Here is a 22,073-nt window from a genome sequence, read left to right on the forward strand (position 1 = left end):
TACAAAAGGTTTTTATTGGTGGAGGGGATGCTGCGGAGCAGCACCAAGGAGGAAAGAAAAGAGAAGAGAAAAAAGGGGAAGAGGAGAGAGAAGAGAGGAGAGGGAGGAGAGAGAGGAGAGAGAAAATCAACCTTCTCAATGAGAATAAAGATTACATATAACTGTCAACTGGGAAAGTACACCAGTTATAAAATTTTCAGAAAAAAAATTGTACAGTGTTAATTGCAGTTCTTCATTGATGTAGAAATATGAAGAAGCCCTTGAGATGTCTGAGTCATGTAAATGGAAAAAACTAACTTAGCCTCAGTTGAGATCCATAAACAAAAATAAACAAAGCTGGTGATTAAAGTAGATACAGTCATCATTAACTATTTTCATTCATGATCAATAGGAAAAAGTCCTATAGATTTTAAATTCCCATCTATTGTGTTGAATGATACACATTTACAAATGTTCATGAAAATGACCTTAGTATGTAGAGGCACAGTCAGGAAGTATGTCTGTGCTAAAACCTGCTTGCAACACTAAAGACGTTAAAAATACATGTTCTGCAAGAATTTGAAATACCTGAATTTCTATTTTGGAAGTGAGCTCAGCCTTGTAGTATGGCAAGGAAGGAGCTTTACAGTTACCCCAGATGAGAAAGATCAAGGAAGCTGCATTATTTTTTACTGGGTTAACATAAAGCCTAAGAGTCACCCACATATACCCAAACAATCTAAAGAAAAAGCATAGAGGCTCAGTATCAATATTAGTAAGGACCAATTGTTTCTATGTCTACGAAATATTTTTGATTTGATCCACTTTCTACTTGTAATTGAGTAAGATCAAGTAGATGGCAGACGTATTTGATTGCTTTGGATAATTCCGTAGATATGCTCTGCTGCTGTCATTAGTCGCATTAGTTCAACATTTACAGAAAGAAAACCAGGAAGCTAATGCTCTAGGCTAGAAATTAGGCTAAGAATAAAAAGGAAATTAAATGTAAGACATGAATTAATACCGAATCAAACTCTGGCAGTAAGAGGGGGCCTTTATTATTCAAGATGAAGCTTTTGAGAAATAAGATTATACAAACTTTAAGAATCCTGTCTAAATTTTGTTTTGCTACCTCCAGGATAATTTTCTTTGAGGTTAACAACAGGCGTCTTGTCTGCTGTGTTTATATTCCAGAGTAGTCACAATATATGGCTGTATGTCTGTGCTGTACACAGCCGCATGGCTCTGCAGTAGGAAGAGTCCTAAACTAGTTGATTTGAAGAAGTCCAAGCAGCTTGCACATGAACTTTAGAATCTTGTTAAAGGAGGGCAATAATAAATGGAAAGAATTAGCATTGTGCAACTTATTTGAAGCAAGTATGACCACATTTGTTTCCTTCAGGATTACATAGAAATATTGACAAGTAACAACTCTTGGTTTTACCCTAAGCTGTAAGCCACTGTTACTGCTGACCTTTCTCTAATTTTTCCTTCTTGAATAAAAGTAGCATTTGAATTTCTCAGTACCTTTCAGTGTTGCCCAAAAGACAAACATTTTTCTATAAAAACTTTCTGGAGAGCTTTGTGATTGGGTTATATTCTTTAGGTAAATTTCGTCACTTTTTTCTTCTTTAAAAACAAATTCCTTTCTATTCCGTTTAGAATGCACAACGTGGAGTAAAGTCACTCATTAGGAAGCGCTGCTAATTAGATTCACCCCTAACTGTATGACTTTAAGTTATTGTGTCCTTTAGATTTAAATGATCTCTAATGTGTTTAAAGTTAATATTTGATGAAAACTTGTTAATATTTAAATAGTTTGCCTAATGCAACAGTTTCTACTGAAAATGGGAATATATCATGTAATCCTGTGGAACTGAGGAAGGCAAAACCACAAATGATGTTTCCTTTGGTCGGTTACATTTTACTATTTTCAAGACTTTAGACTTTCCAGAAGTTCACAAATAGAACGAATGTGAATTTGAATGAGTTGATAACTTTTACGTTTTCATTTTGAATGTGCTTATCTTGCACTTTTGTTATTTTCTAGAGACTTTAAAATTTATTATCAGCCTATATTCCTATATTTTCTTTTTCTTTTTTTTTAGAGAAAGAGTCTCACTTTGTCGTCCTTAGTAGAGTGCTATGTAGTCACAGCTCACAGCAACCTCCAGCTCTTGGGCTTAGGCAATTCTCTTGCCTCAGCCTCCCGAGTAGCTGGGACCTGCCACAACACATGGCTATTTTTTGGTTGCAGTTTGTCTAGGGCCAGGTTTGAACCTGCCACCCTTAGTATATGGGGCCAGTGCCCTACTCACTGAGCCACAGGTGCCATCCAGTCTATATTTTCAATGGTATAAAACTATTTATAATCCAATGAATAAAATATAAAAGATTGATGAATTTTCAATTTTGATTTACCTAGATTTTACATGTTAAATTAAGTTGGTGACTTTATTAGTCCATGGTTTTTAGAAAAAAATATGATTTTAGCAGGAAAACATAAGGAAGATTTAAAAATTATTTGTGTTGTAGAAGACTGTGATTTAGAGCATTTAAGGAGCAGTAGGAGAGAATTTCAACTAGAGTGCTAGCAGTGCAGCGTTGTGGCTCAGAGAATGGCCTCAGCATCACAAAGACAGGATCTGGTTGGACCCTGGCTTGTTTATAGTGATGTTTTTTCAAATTGTGCTTCATGGTTTATTATTAAGAATAAGTTGACTTATTTTTAGTGTCAAGTGGCAGAATTTCTTAGCCTCATCCCTTCCTTAGCAGGATGCTGGGGAAGAAATAGATAACATATGCCTTAAAAGTCCTTTTCTTTTCTTTTTTATGTTAGTATAGAAAATCCTCACTTGATATTCCTGATAGGTTCCTGGAAACTACAACTTTAAGCAAAAGGACATACAAGGAAACCAATTTTACTATAGGCTACATTGAGATAAATAAGAGTGGAGTACCTAAGGCCTATTTCTGTTCACAAAAACATCGCCAAACTTAGAAATAAGGCCCAAAACACTTCCTCTGTTAAACCCTGAGATTTATGTAAGCTTCCCATACGTTTAAGGAAGATTAATGGAAACAAGGTAATTACTTACCTGTGTGTCCTGCCTGTTCCTGTTCAGGACTGCAGGTGGACGGCAGCGCCAGGTGGGAGCCAGCCTTGGACAGGACACGGTTCCTTCAGAGGCACAGTCACACCTCACTGCTCAGACTGGACCACTGAGACGCGCCAGTGGACAGAACTGCGCACCTGAGAGATGAGGGAGAAAACTGGAGGCTCTCGAGGAAACCCACACGGACATGGGGAGAACGTGCAGACTCCAGGCAGCAGCTCTCAATGGAATTGATTTTTTTTTTCACATCAGCATTAAAAGGAGATAACATTGAATGAAATGCTGTTATTTTATTTGTGGACCTGCTGTCCACAAATGTTCCTGAATAAAAAGGATGATCTTAGGGGTGTCCTATGTCTGTTTGTAACTAGTTAGGACCTGAAAAGTGGGTGCAAATCCATGTCTGCCTGCACATTTTCCAATGTCTTCTTAGAATTGAGGTGCCGTTCTGCGACAGTCACATACCATGCGGGGGACCGGGGTCAGGGCTGGTTTCTTTCCCCCTATCCCTGACCTCCCCCACACTGGTTTGCGACTTTAAAAATGCATTGCAATACATTTATATTTGACATTTCTCGAGAACTTTCACTCAAAAACTCCATATCAATATCTTACATATACATGAAGAGTTTGACCAAAAAAACCTTATTTTCAATGGTAATTTTCTTTTTTTTTTCTTTTTGGTACATTATTCCATTTGTTACTCAAACTTATAGAAGTTCTCATGAATATAGATTAGAAAAGATGTATTTTGCAGAGGAAGAAATTGAAAACTCAGAGAAAAATGGTTTTCCAGAATAAATGGAGTGCTCTTTGAAATCTGGGTTGTTTTGAATTTGGAGGGAAGACACTGCCCCAGAGGCCGCACCAGGCCAGAAATCCTGGAGAAACTGACTCCGTCTGCCTGCCGGAACCGAGAGTCCCTCTGCACGCAAGACTTCTGTCACCTGTGGAAACAGTAACTTCTCTCAAGAATTCCACAATTGGAAGCAATCCCTCCTTTCCCCTCGGGCTCTCTCATCATGGAGATTTTTGTCCGCTCTCCTGGTGTTTAATTATTCATCTTCGTGTTTTCCAAAGACTGCAAAGTCAGGAACCAGGATTTATTTATCTTTTTTGTCTTCCAAGAAAGTATTTTTCATATGATAGGGCTACATATGCATTTAATTATTTAATAAAATACATCATTAGATAATGTGCGAGAAAAGAAATTCATGCGAGACCATGGAGAAAATGAGCACGGCAAAAACATTCAGGGACTACGCAAAACTGAAGCGACACACACGTCAACGGTCTCTTCAATAAGCTGGACAAATAAAGGATCCAACCTGCAGAAAGCCTGTGGGAAGGTAAGTCAAACCATTATAGGAAGAACCAATGAAAGAGTCCTTATTTAAAATGCCAGATGGAAAATTTGCATTGAACTCCTGCAGTGGGTGATGTGAGGTGGAGAATTATGGGGAAGTTGAGCGACTTTATTTGGACTGTGTAAACCACTGGGAAGACAAATATTCCCGCTATGTGTTGATTCCTTGAAAAATTTTGAGTGAATCGAAAATGATTCTACACAAGATGCTGAGAGTTCTTAGGGCAAAACCGCATTCCAGAACTCCTGTGAAATCCTCCTAATTTTGATGATGGAAGTTTAGAGTATAATGTGGCATATTGTTATACTTCTTATGCCTTGTGAATCAGTTTTAAAAATTCAGTACCTTGAGAGTAGAAATACTAACTTTCTTGACTCATAAAATAAAAACAGGCAATTCTTCTATCCTTCAGGATATTCCTGTCTAGAGCAAGAAGACAAAGGGGCTGATACTACTGCCCTTGGCACAGTCATACATATTCCTAGGATTTCTTAATCCTAACCGTATGGTTTATACAAATTACATATGTGAAAATGTTTCTGAATGGCTCCCTTTCCCCCAGTGACCACATGATGATTGAGACACAGCATTACATACTAATCTTGCCTCATTTAAGTCAAGCGAATCAGAAAAATTACCCATGTTTTAAGCAAAGGCAAACATACTCCTAAAACTCTAAAATAATTTCTAGTTTAGCACCATAGACAGTACACAGCATTGATTCAGAGTTTGTTATAGGACATGGATTTCAAGTAGATTCCAGGAGTGGCTCAGTGGCTATTATATCTGTTTGGGAAATTTTCAATGAAATCTGGAAATTTAAAAACGTTTAGTGTGGCTATAAAGCACACTGTCTTCATATGGAAACTTTATGATACACTGTAGTTTAAGTATGTTGTACTTTACTATTCGTTTGCTCTTGCAAACATCAAAAGTTTAAGAATATTCATCTATTTATTTCAGCCAGATAAATTAGAGTACTTTTAGTTCCCTTTTGCTAATATGCACATCTCTCTTTTTCTCTCTGAGGTTTTTAAATCCACTTCATTATTCATATGACATTAGTACAATAGTTCTTAAATATTCCAAAAAAAGATATTGATAACATTGAAAAACATTTGGTCATAGGCAGATGTATTTTAGCTAACTCGATACATATGTTGAGAATCCTCAGAGAGGGCCAACATGTGATTCATACCATAAGGCTTTCCCAAAAAGATGGTAGAAATTGACATAAAGGTTACCATTTACGTTTTCAAAAGTACTTACTATTTTAAACATTATAGTTGACGTGCTATTAATAAGGCATGGGAGAACAAAAGATTTGAAAATGTGCTAGTGCTTTATAACTATTGAGCATTGACTCATGGCCATCATCGTATTCATGGTTTGGCATTCATCCATGCCAGTCACTTCAAAAGATGTTTATGTTTGCATCATTTGAGTTCAATGATTTGAATTAATTTTCAATCACTTGCATTGAACAAAAATAGTATAAATTGACTTAAATATAAACGAGTCACATGCAGTGATTTGCATCCACCTATAATTATGCTTTAAATGTTTGATATGGCTCCCTTTGTTATATGATTGACTTTAACCTCCAAAGTGATTAGCATGAAAAACAAAATTTTAAATAAGACATGGAAAAAATCATACACTTGAGACTTTTCAACTCTTTCAGAGAAGTACCCCCTGAATAGTGCAGAGGTACATTTTTTGAAACTTCAGACTACTACACAAACACTAGTCTTTGCTGGAATACCACAAAATGACAGAGAACTCATTACCTGATGAGGCGTTTCAGCCCATTCTTGCAGTGTTTTATATTAGAAAGATTTTTTTTTTTATGCTTAACTGAAATCACAAAGATTTTTTATGCAGAGGCTACTAAGTTACAAAAATTATGATCACATTACTTCTTGGCAGTATTACTCCTCGTGTTGGACACAAGGTTAAACGATTACTACAAGTCAGGGCAAAGGAAATCAATGCTATGATTTCTTTACTAAAGGACCTGACGCATGAGGATGCATAACACATCTCTGGGGTAAAAATGGTGGGCAGCATGTGTTAGACTTTGTAGAACCAGCAGTTACTACGAATAGATCTCCTTGGACAAAATAGCAGTTTGTAAAGTGTTAAGGCAGAGAGGGCTGCTCACTTCCTGGAGCTCCTGGCTGGGGATCACGTCTTCCTTGGAGACTGGCAGTGTTGGAATCAGGGAATGCAGAGAAGAGGAGGTGACTGGGTGGGTTCACAAATACCACTGGTTCTTGCTGGCAGATGCTCAGTCTGATTGGCTGTTTTCCTAAAGGATTTTTCACACCTTACTTGTCCATAAATGTTCAGACTATCTCCATGATATCTTCAGTGTCATAACCTAAGTATGCAAAAGAGAATTAAGGAAGTAGATCAAACAGATATTTGGGAAAAGAGAAAGGCTGTAAAGGATTCTCTTCTGCTGCTACATTCATAGACAAATAAACCTTCTCTTTAATTGTCTGTTTCAATAAGAGCATATTCTGCTTAGAAATTGTTTTATTGATAGGAGCAGTTATTAAACCAAGACAAAAATGTAAATTCTATAATATGAGAAGAATGTCATGAATTGTCTTCTTCTTTTTTTTTTTTGATGATATGTGGGATTTCTAGGAAGAAAATATGAAGTTAATTTAATCAGTTTTACTCAGTATTCTATGATCCTTATAATTATTTTAAGCATTTACTTGGTAATAGTAATGCTTTAACGTATTTTATGATAAAATGCTTATTTTACTTTAAAGTACGTACAATACCATCATGATTATTATTCATCAGAGTAAAATGAAGTGACCCTGAAAAAGGTTTATTTTGTGAAGGTGCATTTGGTAATGATTTAGTTTAGAAAGTTCATTCTCGTAAGCAAAGCAGAGAGTTAATGGCTCCTATTTGTAAATAGGTGACATAACTTACTGTGATGCTCAATTATCTCTGGTCCATGAATTGTTCAATTATGCAAACCCTCTGCTGCCCAAATAAATACTCACTAAGGTGAGCATCTTTGCCAAAAATACAAGTTATCTGTATTTTTACTTTTCTGTATATGATAAACTCTAGAGAAATAGATGAATAGCCACAATAAAAACTCAAAATCTAGATATGATTTGAAAAATTAGATGCCAATTAAAGAGCAATAAAGTGATCTGTTTATAAAAATGTATAAAATTATCTTGGTAGATACATCCTCTGATTGGAGAATTACAAGTGAAACCTCACATTAATCTCCCACTCTTAACTTAAAAAAAAAAATCTAGAAATGGTCAAGGGTAAAAGACGTCAGAATATCACTGGAGTCATGAGTTAGCATACCAGATAGCGCTCGCGCCTGCTCTGAAAGTTCTTCAGACTCAGTGAAAAAAGGCGAGTTCACGCATCTCATTCCAACTTCAAAGCTACTTTCTCCTTTTTATGTTTAAACCAAAGCTTTCAAGAATGGAGGCCAGGTTTCCCTTACAATTTAAAATTCAAAGAGCACCACTTTGAAATTTAATAGAGCCGTGTTTGCTAAAGTAAACATTTTAGTCACAGTGAGGCAGATGCCCTGTGCACCGCGGCCTTTCTGTAGGTATTAAAGGGCTGCTTCTAACTATCCGCACGTCTCTCTCCAGCAGTCATTCAGAAAGGCTATACAGTTCATAGAATGCAGAGTCCCACTTCTCTAAACAAAATATACCTTTAATGTTTGAGCAATTTTGAGACTCAGAAAATTCTGATGGCATTTTAAAAGTGGTGCTTTGGAAAAAAATAATCAAAGCGTAACACTGAAAATGGGGATCTCAGATTCTTGTTAAAGGTTTCTGCTCCTACCATCCCCATCCACAAATAACACTGGCCTGGAGTAAAGGGGCTCTGGGAAAAGGAGACAGAAGTGGGCTGGGTGAGCATTTACGGTGATCGACACGTGGTATGAGGAGTCTTTTGTATTATTAAAAAGTGGGTTAGGAACACTGCTCACTGAAGGCGCTGTTTCTGTTATGATGCATACCAAATCCGATTATGGAGAAAGAACAGTGAAAATTCTTTTCTTATTGACGTCTAAACCAGCTTACTAAACCATGTCATTTTTTCCCAGTAAGCCTAAGTACGCATACGTATTAAAGGAACTTTCCTCCAGGCTTTTGCTACGCCATGCTATCAAACATCTTTTTTATTCCTGCTGAATATTTACTTCTTGTACTTATGTTGTATTTTTCATCCAGATTATATTTAGGTGGATAAATAAACTGCAAATTAACAGTAAAACTTGGAAATCAAGTGATCTAGGAAAAATACATTAAAAAATGTTATTATTCTTATTTAACTGTTTACATTTCTGAGTCTTTGTATTGGAGTGTATATTACATATATTTATGAATTAACAAAATAAGTTAGGAATTATATGTATATACATATATATATGTATAAAATTTTGATGAGGAAATGTTGATTTGGAAATTTGATGTATAAGTTTTCAAATTTTTATTAGCTAATTTATGAAAATATTTTTAGCTTTTTCCATGCAAAATTTAGAATTAATTTCTCTTGTTTTTTATGATGTAGCAAGCCAAAATACATTCTGATTTTTGAAATAAATAATTGGTCTAGTATAAAATCTATATTTTTATCAAAGGTCCCTAACAATAGGCATAAGTAAACCCACTACCTACATGTAAATTCTAGTTCAATAAGAGATTTTTTTTTTAGATTTCATAATTATTCATATTAGCTGCATATTCTTAACTTCTCAATACAAATGTACATCGATCTCTAGAATTGTTAAATCCTTTCAATCCATGGTATGTTTAAATAAATTTAATTTAATGATTCATAGGAACCTGTGCTCAAATGAAATTAAATTGTAAAAAGAAAAAAAAAAGAAAGGAGCCATATTTCTGAACATGCAAAAGGCGAATTCAAATTCATTCTTCTGTTTGTTTTGCTATCAGCTGAATATGTTTTCTCCTCTGGCACAATAATTGTAGCATTGAAGTTTTCTGGCAACAAATGGCTGCTGGGGGTCACCAAATGTCTCTGATTTGCTACAGCATTTAATCTTCCACAAAAGCTGTTTACTGCTTCATATACGCTGAGCGCCAGGAACATTATCCTTTAAATCATGCCTAGTTGCTAATTAATGAATGTATAAATGTCTAACAGCCAAGTCTTTAAACAGAGCCATGAACGAGTACAGCAGACATTCTGCACATAACTAAAATAGAGTTCTGATGAACCATAAACTCTGATTTTTCTACATAGCTATTGTCACGCTGCGCATCTAACCAGATTGAAGAGCATTTGAGAAATTTACTTTAAAGCCATCGGAAACTAAAAATATCAGAGCAGCCCCGGAAGGGTTCGGCAGAGCATTCCTGGTTACAGGGCTACATTCCTGTCTCTCCTGTTTCTCTTGGAAGCCTACACGTTGGAAGCAAAACAAAGCCTTGAGATTCTGAATTTAACACCCAGATTTGATATTATGTCATTGTGAGACTTTTGCCATCGTAATTTATTGAACTTTCTCTTCTAAAAAAATGAATAGAAATTACTTTCAAAATATTTCCTTGAATTTTTCCAGGGTCAGACATAATGTGACATTAACACAATCAATGATCTAACAGAATCACTTAGAAAATTTTCTGTGTTTCATGTTTATTGAGCGTCCCTACTTGTTTGTACTGTACTAAATACTTCCACATGCCCTTTTTCAGGCATCCCTAATAAGCATACTTCATTCTCTAAGGGAGTTGTTAGTATCTTTATTTTTCATATTAGAGATCAGTAGATTAGGAATTTGGAAACTTAGGATTTCACAGCAAGCTGAGAGCTGAGAATCAGAACTGGAATCAAAGGGAGCCCTGCCTGACACCACATCTTTACGCCATTAACGACTATATTTTTCTCTTATCAGTCTTGATTTCATATGGTAGTTCATACATTGGTAAGTTTTCATATTACAATGACAAAATTACTGTGGAAAAAAGAAAAAATTCAAGCAAAGGAAGAAGCACAAGACGACAAGTCAGACGATGTAGACTCAGAAGAAACCAGCAGAAAGGAATGACTCTAACTTTCAAAACAGTGCCAGGAATCTTGATTACCTTCCTATTCTGGGAACTATCTTCAAATTCAGACAACAATACAAAGATAAGCACAACTGACAAATATCCAGTCCCACGCTCTGCTTATTGAAGTGTGAACAAAGAACGGACTTGATGATCATTAAACATTGCCTATAATTCCACGTTTAACATTTTTATTCCTTTTTTCTAAGAATATTCTTTTACCTCTCTCAGCCTTCGTTTCCTTGTCCTGAAACATTATAAAGTGTTTATAGAAATGACATGAGCACTTATTTACTGAATGAATGAAATAAATCAATAATTGAAATGAAAAGTTCTGATTTCAGGTTAGAGCTAGCTTTGCCACAGATCAGTGATGTGACGCTAAGGAGCTATTTAAGTGCTGTTTCTTTTGTTTACTACACAAAATCCTTGATAATGTTAATTTTTTTCATCACTATAAGTATTGCAAAATACTCCTTAAAAGCTAAAGATATTTATCGATCATCGTTCCTTGTGTGTTGGTCTTCTCTCCCATGCCATCCTGAGTACCCTCTTACTTTTCTTAGTTACCAGGCACCTCAAAACTGACCTCTCATGAAATAATCTATTTTCTAAAATTACGTATCTTTCAATATGATAATAACCATCATCCATCTGTTAATATAATGAATGTAAAAATGAAATACTTTTGGTTTTACCTCAAATTTATTTTTACTCGGGAAAATCAAAGCCAGGTTTGAAAAATCTAATGTAAAAACAAACTCAAGAGCAAGATTTTTTTTTTTTTGTAGCCTTTCTGGAAGGGAGGTTGCCACAGTAAAAAGAGGTTGCGACCCCCGCGCAAGGACTAAGCTCGCCAGCATCACTAGGTCAGTGGGAGAGAGCAGGCACAGAAGGCGCTCCTCCCCGTCGGGTCCCTGAGCTCTTCATCCCCGCTGTGTCAGACCAAGAGAGCAAGTCTGAGAAGGGGCTGGGGGAAAGAATCCAGACCCAAAGAAGGTGATGATCATGGTATTTCCAGCTATCACAGTGTCTGTGCACGCATGTGTGTGGCACGTGTGTCGCATGTGTGTGGTGTGTGTATGGCATGTGTGTGGCACACGTGTGGCATGTCTGTGCACACACGTGTGCATGCTGCAAGTTTGTATTATGCCAAAGTTGGCTTCACAACATCTGCACCAGCCCATGTGGCTATAAAACAGTATTTTTTAAGATATATACAGGTAATTTTTCATTATGTAGTTTTTAATTTGAATTAACAATGTTTACATTTGAGGAAGAACTTTAAAAGTTTTTTTTTTTTTAATTCATAGACCTCTACCTCTGTGAAATCAACTATTTTAGCTTCCACATAGCCGTAAGAAGAGGCAATATATTTTTGCCAGGGCTGGGCTTGAACCCACCATCACCCCAGTATATGGGGCCAGCACCCCAATCCTTGAGCCACAACACCACCCAAGAGGTAATATTTTCTCTACCTAGCTTATTTCACATGACACAATTACCTCTATTTTTTTTTTGTTTGTTTTTTGGGTTTTTTTTTTGCAGTTTTTGGCCAAGGCTGGGTTTGAACCCACCATCTCTGGCATATGGGGCCAGTGCCCTACTCCTTTGAGCCACAGGTGCCACCCAATTACCTCCAGTTTTTGCCATGCTCCTGAAAATGGCATGTTCATATTCTTTTTTATGGTTAAGTAGTATCTCACCGTGTTTACAAGTACAACAGCATCTTTATCCATTCAACCCCTGATACAAAAAAGGCCACACATTGCACGAGTACATTTCTGTCACATTCTGGAAAAGGCAAAACTATAAGCATGAAGATCAAGTCAACGGCAAAAATGCCAAGAGGAGATAGACATTTTCTCTATCTTCCTTGTCCTAGAGTTACATGATACATACATTTGCCAAAATGCATAAAATGGTTCACCTAAAGAAAAATGAGTTTTATTGTGTATAAATTATATTGCAATAAGCTTGACTTTAAAAATACCAAACAAACAAAAACCCAGGCAACCCATTTACATTCTTAATACAAGAATCTTAAGGTAAAGACACTTTACTGATCACTTAATACCAGGTTCACTCAAGTATGAGTGAGGAAACATGCTTAAAATCATGTTTAAAATCAACATGGGTCAGGAGTGCTTAAAATCAACAAGGGGGGGAAATGTTTTACTTTATTTGAATGAACCAAGAAAACTTGAATATATCCAAGAAAAATTTATTAGTCCTCGGCTAACTTTTGTCTCTCTACAATTTGAGTTTTTACCAGTTCTTATTTCTGAAGAAACTCTAAGATGAACCTTTCCCTGTGCCATAATACTATTTCACACATTTGAGAAGAGATGCCACTCTCTATTTAATCTTATTTCCAAGCAGTCCCTTCAACAACTGGTTAGGTAACCAGTCCCAACCAAATATCACATTTTCCTAATACTTCAGGTACAGTTCTAGTTTGTAATATACCTGCACGGTGGCACAAACTCAACATAGCATTTGATATTTGGACTCAACAGGGCATCTTACTGAGGGACCCTTACTGAGGGACCCTTATGTCCTGTGCTGGGCACACCAGACTTTTATGAATGCAGATTAAAACTGCTTTAGCTTCATTAATGGTCACATAACACTCCTGCATTATATTGTCTTTGTTATTAGGTAAAACCTCAATGAACAGTTATTTGCTATGTCTCCCATATCTAGATTTTGTGTGACTGATTTTTAAGCATAAATGTAGTATTATGTGGTATCCATACAAATTTTATTCTAGTACTTCAGCGGGCTGAGATACATTTGAATCTTGTTCTGTCATCTGTTGAATAAATTAAGCGTCATCTGCAAATCTGATGAAATGTCTTATTTAAATATAACAAAAAATTTCAGTTGTTGTTTATGCCTTTTATTTTTGTTCATGCATAGTGCTTTCCTTTTGTAATTCAATCCTCAGGGACATATATTACATTAAGTTAAATATAACCAATAGATATTAAATAATTACATTAGACTAAAAGTAGTCATATGTGCAAAGCGTGGCTAAAAGTCTAGCAATTATTAAAATAGAAATATGAACAAAGTTCTACAGAACGACCAAGTAAGGAATAACTAATTAAATTGAATGAAATGAGAAGTGGGCGTTCACAGAAATGGTTCTGGAAGAATGAGCAGGCACACATGTGGAACAAAAAGGGAAGGAAGTAATTTCTAGCTAGAGAAAGCCAATTAGAGCAAAAATGTCATGGCGAAATACTTTGGGTAGAATTTTCAGTTACCATCCACAAACCACCTTTGCTTTGTCACCTCACCATATATTTGGAAACTACAGATACCTGGGTTTCCACTCAGATGTCTAAACTAGTACCTCTGGATGACACCAAAGGAACTCAACTTGTATCCAATCCCCTGGGTGACTATTATTCATGTAAATATTTGCAGACCACTGTTTTATGGTAAAGACACTGTTCACTATGCCCCACGAGGACGCAGACATGCAGCTGGTAAGCTCATAGTCTGACTGTGGAGGGTCTCCTGCCATCCTGAAGAATTTGGACTTTGGTGAAGGGAAATTGCTGAACATGTTCTGTAAAGCAGTATTATGGCCAGATTCATATTTAAGAAAATAAATATGATGGTACATTGAGAAATGTAGTGACTTTAAATAAACAACAACAAAAAAATGAATGAAGTCTTTTCAAAATGCTAAAAGCATTTTCAAGTTACAAAAGCTTAATCTACATCAGGGACCAAGAGACTGATGAAGACTGATGAAAAAGTTGATTAGGATGAATGAGCATTACCAATTTAAGTATTAGATAACCTGATGATCAAAGGGATGTGAATTTGAGGGCAGGGTGATAAAGATGATCTCACAATGACTTCAAAGTTTCTATATATGATGCTGATAGCTATCAAAATGTTTGGTATTAAAAATTAGAAGCAGGTCTGTCAGATAAAGAAAATTAGTTCAACTTTTGTATTATTCAATGCTTTAATCTTAGGTTTATTTATGAAAAGATATTTAACAATCAATTTGAAGATGACTTTGAACTTTAAGAGATGTTTCAGAACTGGAGAACTAGATAGGGACCCATGATCAAATGTTAGTTAAATCCATGACAATAGAACAGGGGTGAGGAAACTGTGGTCCTCTAGGTATTTAAGTGTGGCCTTTTGATTGAATCCAAATTTTACAGAACAAATCCATTTTATTTTTATTAATATATTTTGTTTGTTGCTATATTTTTATTTTATTTTTAATATGAAAATATTAAAAATACCAAAGAATAAAATATATTGCAATAAAATAATCATCCCATATTGACTGTCAAGATTAGAACATTAGTAAGTTATAAAGGATAAATTAATGGCTTCTATACTTTTTTAATTCTAACTTCCCCTTCTCCAACATAAGATTGGTTGGTTACAGTTTTGGAGAGTCAAGTCCGTCAGTCTGCTGTTAGCTTGTGACAATGGTGCACTGTGTTTGAAGTGGAATTTGTGCATAGTTGAACAGCTTGAAAGGACTTTTAAATTCTGTCTTCCTAACAACTCATGATGTCAAAGAAGACTGAGAGAATGCTAACGAAAGAAAGCAGATTTTTTAATGAAGATTGGAAATTGTAATATTACCTTGTTTCTGCTAAAGATGATTTTGTTGCTTTGTGACACTGCAGTATCTACATTAAAGAAATTCAGTGCTCGTCAGCATTGTAACACTCATATAGATCACAAATATTTTTATGTTTTTCTTTATTAATAACTTCTATTGGTACATAAGAACAATTATATTTTCCATATATCTACTTAAAATAAACTATTATAATCAATTTAACCTGCTTTTTTTTTTTTTTTTTTTGCAGTTTTTGGCTGGGGCTGGGTTTGAATCTGCCACCTCTGGCATGTGGGGCCAGTGCCCTACTCCTTTGAGCTACAGGTGCCACCCCCCTGCTTCATTTTTTTAAAATTTCAGATTAATATAAGGGTACATAAGATTAGCTGACATTGTTTGTGTTTGTTATAACATCTGAGTTGAAGTTGACTTCTTCACCTGGAGTATGTCATATCTCTATATTATGCCCATTAAGGTGGGAGCTTACAGAGCTCCCTCCCCCTTCAATTCAATTGTATTTTTCTCTCTAGTGGGCCTATAGTTGTTCACCTACTAGTTTCCAATTAGTATTGAGTACATGGAGTGCTTGCTTTTCCATTCTTGAGTTGAAAAATATTCTCCCACTCCATCTAGGTAAATACAAAAGATGTAAAATCTTCATCATTTTTTAATGCCTGAATAGTCTTTCATGGTATACATACACCACAATTTATTAATCCATTTATGGTTTGATGGGCATTTTTTTTTGTCACATCTTTGTGATTGTGAATTGAACTACTATAAACATTCAAGTGCAAATTTCCTTATGGTAAAATGATTTTTTTTTTATCTGAGTAGTCAGTATTGGGATTGTGGGATCAAATGAAAGGCCTACTTTTAGTTTTGTAAGGATTCTCCAGATTTCTTTCCAAAAAGGCTGTATTATTTTGCAATCCCACTGATAATGTACAAATGTTCCCTTCTCTTTGCACCCTCATCAGCATCTGCAGCTTTGGAACTTTGTGATGTGGGCTACTGTCCCTGGGGTTAGGTAATATCTCAGGCTGGTTTTGATTTGCATTTCTGTGATGACTAGGGACAATGAGCATTTTTCATGTATTCAAATGCTTTCCAACAAAACATAGACACAAAAATAACATTAAAATTTAGTTAATTTTAAAATTAACAAACAGTTTTTATTTTTTGAAATTATTAAGTACATAGTGGTTAGATTTTTACTAACAATGTACATTTTAAAGTATATGAAATTGAAGTTTCTTGAATGTGTCATTATTTGATTATAGCTAAATTAATGTACCCTTCTGGCATGAAAAGTTTCCCCACCCCTGAGTTAGAACCATAGATGTTACCCAGAAATCATAAAACAGGTAAAAAGGAAGAAGAAAGTGGTTGGTGCATAGCTGAAGCCAATGTTGAGAATCAAGGCCAAAAAGAAGGCACATAGGCAGGAGCCTGAGAAGAAGCAACTCAAAGATACACACACAAAAAAAAAACAACCCACAAATAACCAGAGCAATGAAAGCCAAAGACAGGAAGTGTTATGGAAAAGATTATGGCCAAGTGGGTCTCTTAACCAATAATAGGATAAAAACTGAAAAGAAGCAAACGGATTTAGTAAGAAGATCATTGATTCTGGAATGAACCAAGAACAATATTTTAAAACATATTTCTAATTGATTGATTTTGAGAACGAGTCTCACTCTGTCGCCCTAGGTAGAGTGCTGTGTAGCTCACAGCAACCTCAAATTTGGGGGCTCAAGCAATCCTCTTGCCTCAGCCTCTCAAGTAGCTGGGGCTACAGGCAAGTGCCACCGCTTCCGGCCAAATTCTTTCTATATTTTTCTAAAATATAAATAGTATTATAAGGTAATAAAGGACATTTATGTTAAGAAGTAATTGCCATTCAAAAAATAGTTCTCCAATATTTAGTTAATCATTTAATCTGCAATAGTAATTTTTAAAAGCTAATGTCTTCAGGATTTCAAATTTTATTTCTGGAATGAATCAATAGCATCATCACTTCATAAATGTATCTTCAATAGTAATATAATTTATGTTGTCAGCTTTGGGCGAGGCCTTATGGTCTTTGCTCAAACAGGTGGAGGATGACTTTTCCCAACCTTTAACATTTTCATTGCTTTCCAGTTCCCGAAAATATAAAACAGAATTGAAAAGATCTTGTTTGCAATTATGAACTGTGGCAAGATCAGGGCTATTTGCCAATGCTTTCCTTCTTTATGCAAGCACTTTCCCTCTGCCTTTGAAGTTTCAGATGGTTGTGTAATTGACTATGGCCAATGTCCATGGAATGCTATGTTTCACTTGCAAGAAAAAATCTTTAGAGGCTCACACGCAACTCACCATATTCTTTTCCTCTTATAACATCCAGTAATACTTCTGATATTGGATACATCATCAAAATATCCCAATAGTTGCAGGGGTTGGGAAGAATTCCAAGGCTAGCCATGATGGACATGTGTACACATAAACTTTTATTATTTTATGCTACATTGCTTTTGGAGTTATTCTTTATCTTAGCATAAACTGGCCAATTTCAGTACAGAAATCTTTTCATGATGAATACTTTGGTGAAAGAGTTCTTTTTACCCACTCTGTAGGGCTCCTATTCTGAGGGATTCTTCCTGGTTCTCCAGAGATTAGACATGGTATGAAGATAGAGAGTTGTGAAAAAATGAGTCAACCCAGAAATTTTCTGGCTGTGCACAAAATAGGTAAGAAGAGCACACTATTTATTGGTGGAGAGTGCACTATTAGTTGCAAATTGAGGTGGGTTTCCCAGAAAGGACGTTATTCAGACTTCTATGCATGTTAGATTAACCCTCAGGGAGTCAATCCATGTATTAAGGTTTGCTTTCCTCTCTTCCTAGAATTTCCATGGCATCAGAACTCAGGTGCGAAGGCCAGGCCGGAGACACTTTCAGGCATGTATTCGGCAGGGGAAACGCTCCACTGTGCCTGACGCACTGGGTGACGTCTTCCTTGAAGGGCAGATGTGACCTCCTGATTGGACACCTCGGGAGTTACACACAGAAGCGCCTGTCTGGTCAGCTCTGGTCATGAAGTCGCTGCCACCCTTGTTTTCGTTGGTTACTTCCGCTTCCACTGTAATTTGGTCCATCGAGTTTCTTGCCTTCTGTTTGCTGTGTTTTTGCTCACTTCTAAAACTCTGAAGTTGAAAAAAAAAGTTCTGTTAATTTCTGGTTTCCAGGTGTTTCCTGGCCTCAGGACATTTTCTTTTTACCTGTCTTATTCCTGATGCCTTTAGACCGACTTTATGCTCACCACGGGGCTAGGTTCTGAGACCCTGAGTTGAGTAACACAGAAAACATAGTGAGAGAAGGACAATGCAACGAGTGGTTGCCTGGGTAGTGTCAGATTGGCACGTGGTGTTATAATAATTATGTCCACTCTTCTGAGCTGAAGGGCAGGCCTGGTAGATGTGGTAAGTACGTGGCTTGATTAATCAATGTTCTGCGTTAAAAACATACAGAGGTTGCCCCCCAAATATACACATTTTAAGAAAGGAAAAAAGTGTATTAAAATTATAATATTCAGTAAATACCAATAACAAAAGATGAATACATGTCACTCTGAGCACCTCTTGCAATTGCAGAAGTCAAATGTGACTTGAGTATTACAAATTTAATGCAGTTTTTTTTTTGTCTTCAAACGTGTTTACATTTTTTGGCATTCTGTATGTATTACATGAAATCATGAGCCTGGCAAATGTCAAGGTACAATGATTTCATAATTGCTGTTAACCACTAACATACAGAAGTAAACAAAATTTGGGATTATGAGTAGGAAAAATTAGTTTGGACATATTGATTTATTATCCAAATATCTATCATCTCTTTCTCTCTCATTTATCCATCCTGCCAGAAACATACTAGCTACCACTCACATAAAAGAACATAAATTCTTGAATTTGCATTTGTGAGATTTTTCTTAAGTCTCTACAAAAAATAATTTTGAGTGACAAACAAGGCTCCCAGTGTATTACAGAGTCATAAATTGTGAATGGGTTTTAGACTTGATGTAAAAGAGAAAGGACATATTTGTAATGGATTAATTTTATAAAAATATACAAAGTAAATATGTACCAAATCACTACTTTGAATAATAGCATTCTTTAATATTAGCTAAAATCTCGAACTCTGACTTCAACAGTAGAATTAATATAATGGGGGAAAATTAGGTGAGGTCATATTCACGGATACACCGTTTCTGTATCAGAGACAAATGAGTCCAACTATTTTTCATCACGCACAAATGAACTGCATGCTAATATACTTGGTAGAGAAATAAATCCTCAGACACAGATGACTTTAATTTGCTAAATTTACTGAATTTGCTTGTATTTTACAGTACAAAGCCTTGATGAAATCCTGCCAAAGTTTTCCAATTTCACTGCTCTTTCTCACAGTAAAAAATAATCACTAAAGTTATGTTTCAGATTTTGTAAATTTTAAATGCTCACTCAAATAAAATGCCAATAAACTTGCTCAGTTTAATCTTCTGTTACTTGAAAAATAGCAACATGTATTTTCTATTTCTCTATGATTAATCTAATATCAGAAACATCATCAATCTTTTCTTCTTTCTAGGATCTGATACCAGAAAAAGATAAAGCTACAAAGCAACATCACAGCCCTTTAAAATCAATTGGCCTCTTTGTTCTGGTTTTCGTTTACTTTATGCAATTAAGTCATAGATGATTTATTATTAAAGAAAAGTAGACATGTCAGTTATTTTCTGTCTGGGCTCACCTCTGTTTTATATTTTTATGTAATGAAAGTAATCACTTCTTTCTCCTTATTCTTTCTTATTTAAAAACTCTTACTGTGACTAAGAATTCTATTGAATCTACCTTTTAAATATTTGATATGTTTGGGATTCTTAACAGCAGAACACATAAATTTAAAGGCTGACTTTTCTTAAAGGTATGCTCTGGTAGGAGAAAAAAAAACAAAAAACATTCAGGCGTTGGGCCCTGCTGCTATTAATCTTTCTCATAACCGAAACTGCCTTTAAACAAAATCTCACTTTCTCAAAATACTTCTTTGTTTCTCAAAGATAAGTCATTCTGCACTCTCTGTATATTTTAAAGAAGGAGAGTTCCTGTGTAATTATTTGTTAGTATTATTTGCATTTGTGGGTTAGCTTTTCTGTTTATCCTGTCACTTCACACTTATCCTCCTTTTCTTCCCATTTGCTTGCAATGTCTTCAAGGACAAAGCTTATTTTTTCATCATCACTTTGTTTACTGTAGGCACTTAAAAATAAATTTATACTATTAAAAGAGATGAAGAAGAACAGAATCGAGAGTGCTTGTGGAGGAAGGGGCTTTCAGGTCACGAACACACACACGTGTGTGTGTCTTTGTGCATGTATCCTCTATGTGTGTGCAGTGGTTTTTTGTTGAGCAGAGAAAGAATGTTAGCAAATGGATTTTGAAGAGTGGACAAGAATATGTGTGGTAATTCACATTTGACTTTGAAATGTTCCTTCCTAAAATAGACAGTAAGGCCATCTACTGAGATTTCTGAGTGTGAATGGGATATAGACAGGAGAAGCAAATTAAGCATTCGGATTGAGAGAGAGATCTAGTAGTAGGTCAGTTGAATAAGGCTATCAGGGAATCAGAGAAAAACCAATTAGACCCAGGTCTGTACCAGTTTAGGGAGTTCAGTGCTTTGCCTGAACACATGCAGAAAATCTACCAATTTGTAGATCATTTTTGAATTAATCTAAATCAGATTCTCTGAAATTTTGGAAGTCTTAACAAAGATTAGTTTGGTAGATACAAAGCAGTGCAGAAGATGGTAAGAATTTATGCAACACATAAAATGTTAATGACAACCCTCCTCACTTGGGGGGTGTCCTCTCCATGCCAGGCACAATGTCCCTTTACATGCGTGTCTCTAATATTCTTAACCTTGGAATGACGATCATCTATGCCCATTGTATAGGTAAGAGAAATACATTCAAAGAGGGCAAATAACTATGATACAGCTGTGATAATTATAGCATTTAGATCTATCCTAAACTATCTATTCCTTTGACAATAGCCCCAGGCTAAAAACAACAAGCAGTTTAGTCTCTATTTACTTACTGTTGTGACTTGACTTCCTGGGATTACTGAAACCATATTAATTTACAATATTCCTCCCATTAGTTCCATATATATATTTTTAAATCCTGTGTCAATTTAAGGTTTATTATGTAATATAAATCAAATTCTTCCAATTCAGTTACGTTGTTCCCAGATGGATTACGTTATATAGAACAGATAGTAATGTCCCAGAATTCAGAAGGCCTAGGAGTGGACATTCCTTTGATTATCACCTGTGACGGATCAAACATGTTTCTCAACAGCCTTCTTCCCTTGGCAAGATAATCACGACATTTTAGCTGTACAAAGAGCCACTCAAATTCACTCCTTTAGAGCCAGTAGGACCCTGGGAAGTTAGTGGGAGAAGGGGAAATATGGTAAGTGCAGCGTCTAAGTTGTGCTCTTTCAAGACAATGGCTGGCCTTCCTTCCAGCTCATGTCCTGCCATCTGGGATGAACCACATAGACCTAGACAGTGCCTTGGCAATGTCAGCACAATGAGAACATCTTGTATTGTTAAAAACAGAATGGGCTGGAAGTAAAAGGCAGTCATATTAGAAATTTTGCACGAATTCAGAAGCATGCAGATCTAGTGGTGTCATGGAAGTGAGTTATGGAAAGGTGGAGGCATCTGGAGCTGAGCGCATACAGAAATTGTGAAGTGAAAGTTCTAGATAGACACAACATCACACAGAATAATTGGTAGATTTAGAACGAAGTGTGAACCAAATTTTAAAATGTTAAGAGCAGTGAGACAAAATTATTGAGGCTGGCAATATGGAA

General features: G+C 35.8%; 1 pseudogene; it reads left to right on the forward strand.

The window, feature by feature from the left end:
• The first annotated feature begins 4,309 nt into the window (after positions 1-4,309).
• The window catches only part of LOC100947920, a 32,955-nt pseudogene continuing 15,191 nt past the window's right edge, over positions 4,310-22,073 (forward strand).

Source organism: Otolemur garnettii, unplaced genomic scaffold (assembly GCF_000181295.1).
Source record: "Otolemur garnettii isolate 467f Iridium unplaced genomic scaffold, OtoGar3 scaffold00142, whole genome shotgun sequence".
NCBI classification, from domain to species: domain Eukaryota; kingdom Metazoa; phylum Chordata; class Mammalia; order Primates; family Galagidae; genus Otolemur; species Otolemur garnettii.